General features: G+C 40.1%; 1 long non-coding RNA gene and 1 other non-coding gene across 2 annotated transcripts in view; both read right to left on the bottom strand.

Annotated features, from left to right (window-relative positions):
• Positions 1-1,311: 1,311 nt before the first annotated feature.
• On the bottom strand, positions 1,312-1,385 carry TRNAR-ACG (transfer RNA arginine (anticodon ACG)). The gene has a single exon. It is a non-coding gene; the product is annotated as a tRNA-Arg (tRNA).
• Positions 1,386-1,552: 167 nt separating this feature from the next.
• The window catches only part of LOC107060928 (uncharacterized), a 6,516-nt gene continuing 5,152 nt past the window's right edge, over positions 1,553-2,916 (bottom strand). The window contains exon 3 of the long non-coding RNA XR_001473618.1: positions 1,553-2,362. This is a non-coding gene — a long non-coding RNA (uncharacterized lncRNA). The remainder of the gene's footprint in view (positions 2,363-2,916) is intronic.

Below are 2,916 nucleotides of genomic sequence, written 5' to 3'. Positions count from 1 at the left end.
TATAATGCTAATTTGAACATGCAAATATGTATTAAGAGGATGAAGGAAGAAAGAGGGAGAAGATGGAGGAATAAAGAGGGCTAGGTGGGGGCAACGACAGATGAAATGAAGAGGAAGAAGAAATTGGGATGTGGGGGGAACGACAGATGGAAGAAAGAGGGAGTAAAAAAAAGGGTTGGTGGACTTTTGAGGGGGTGGGGGATTTGAATTGTTAATGGATCATTAATTAAGGAGTTTAAATTTAAGATAATTATGAAATACCATATCTAAGGGATTTGTGTATCTGATTAAATATTTCAAAATATATAGTTTAAATATTAAAAGTGGTAGTATGTGTAATTGTTTTAAACTAAAGGTAAATATAGTATATATGGTAGGGATGTATGTGTAGTTAGGTAGTTTTTCCATAAATTATTGTGAATAAATTGGGCTTTAGCAGGCCCAAAACTTGTTCAGTTTAGTCCCTTTGGACTGCTACTACTACTTCATTTTGGGCTTTTGACCCGTTTGGCTTGTATTGTATACAGTTTCTGTATATAATACACACGGAGTGTATATTCCCTGTTTTCCCTATATATGGCCAGTGTATAGGTCGTATACAGCCTATTTTTGGTCTTCAAATCTGTATATTAGCTTCCCCGTTTTCTCTTTCACCAGATTCATCATCTTCCTTTTGCACTTGACCACGATAAGGCTGACTCGAAAAAATTGTTGGGCAGAAATGCTTGAAAGGAATCCAACGGACTCATATAGGGAAATCATACAGAGAAAGAGAAAAGGAATGTGCATATATATATAGGACTCTTTGGATGATAAAATAAAATGAGATAGTAGGTTTAAGATTATTCAAATAAAAACGTACTAATTACATATGAAAAGAAACATTGTCATATGATGAAATGAAATTAAGAAAGGAATCACAAGTACTACAACTAAGAAAGTTTAACCAAGATGTGCTGAAAAAAATATATCATCTAATCGTCCACAATGACTCACATATCACAAAATCCAAAATACTCGAATGAATTCAAACGAAGCATTATATTTGGGAATAAGGCACTCTAATTATCAAAGGCTATAAAATCTGATTATATATATAATATATGTTATAATTAACCTTAATAATTTTGGAAGTAAATCATGGAAAGGCAGTCATTTAAGTAATGAAAGAAACCACTCAACAACATGAAAAGAAAAGCCATTCCATTTCGACAAAAGACCCACACCCAAGTTCCATAGCTTTTGGTTCGCTATCACGATCATGATTTTCCTACCCCCAGAGGGAAAGGTACTTCCCTTTTGGGCCGGTTGTGGGCGAGGAGGGATTCGAACCCCCGACACCGTGGTTCGTAGCCACATGCTCTAATCCACTGAGCTACAGGCCCCACCCCATCTCCACTGGATCTGTTCCACACATAATAACTCTTGGGAGAGAATTCCAAGAGTCGCTATAACATCCATTGGTCCTATGGCGTGCAATTATCATCTCGTTGCAATCTATGGCTAGTCAGCTAGGAGATAGCGGTTAAACTCACTTCACTAGCATCATAAATAAGGAGTAGACTTGTTGCAATCTAGTTATTATACGGAGCAAAAACTACAAGTGTTCATTATGTACAACTAATAGAATGAGTTACATAAAAAACGGCCATACGCTAACAGCCATAATAAACTAAAAGTCAGTGTAGCTCCCAACTCACCAACGAATGGTATGTAACATACATCCACCCAAATACCAAAGCAGGAAAAAAAGATCTTACTACCAAAACTATAGCTGCTCTTCATTCTGCCCAAATGAGGCATCTGCAAACAGCTTGCACCGCCATCAATGGCTCCCTTTGTTGTCTAACCAGCTCTGCAAGCTATACAAGGCTTCTGCAGAGAAGCTGCAGCTCCTTAATCTCCTTTGACGCATTGGTGATAACTCTTGATGATCAGGGGAAGTAAAGCATACAAGTGAGATTGTCAAATGTATTGAGCCGCAAGGCCTCCATGACAAGGTCCTTGGCACACAGTTCAGGATCATCATGCCGTCTTTATCCCTCGACGCACTAAACTAACTGCTTGTTGACTAGACAAGACATCCCAGATTCAAGCTAATAAGGAATTCATCATCCTCTGTCAGAACTATCTGTCGAAATTCTGGCTCTGCAATCAGAGGAGAGGCAGAGCCACGAGGCAGCTTCATGTCCCAGTCCCCCAAGGTGGGCTGATAGTATACATTAAGATAGCCATCATCAATAAATCCACCTTCAACACGCCTCCTCTCTGATGGATAATTTAGTCTGGTCTTGAGACATGTCAATTGACATTACGGCAAAGTACTGCTCGGCAGTCTCCTGCATTTGCCACCATTAATAGCCTAAAACACAACAGAGTATCAGTTAGATAACAAGAATACAAATATATGCACAAAGCTAAGCAATTGTTCCATTGAACTACCAGGTCTGACTCTAATGCTCGCCCCCCTCAGCAACTTCGTTGTAAAATCAATATTTACGGTACAAAAACTTGGTGAAACAAAGTTTAGCAAATTCATAGACATGGACCATTTTCTCTCTCTCATATATCAAGTAGCATCCTTAGGTAAGGCTAAAGTAACTTATCACATGCACTTGGGTAGTTGGATATTCAATACCATTAGTTGTGCGTCGTCACGTACACCATATTTCTACAGGACAGAGAAGTCGTTACTTGTTTATAAGTATGAATCACGATCTTACCTTCCCAACACAAAAGTTGTCAGTGCAGTGGTTCCAAAAGAATTGCTAACATTGCAGTCACCGTTCCCCGAGGCCCACCCCCCACCTCCAGATCCTCGAGTCGCCGTTCACCGAGGCCCTAATCCCCGGACCTCGAGGCGCCGTTCCCCGAGGCCCTCATCCCAGGACCTCGAGGCCCTCATCCCCGGACCTC

The sequence above is a fragment of the Solanum tuberosum genome, unplaced genomic scaffold, assembly GCF_000226075.1.
Source record: "Solanum tuberosum cultivar DM 1-3 516 R44 unplaced genomic scaffold, SolTub_3.0 scf00104, whole genome shotgun sequence".
NCBI lineage: Eukaryota > Viridiplantae > Streptophyta > Magnoliopsida > Solanales > Solanaceae > Solanum > Solanum tuberosum.
The sequence above is the reverse complement of the archived record's forward strand: the minus strand, read 5'-3'. Positions and strand labels throughout refer to the sequence as shown.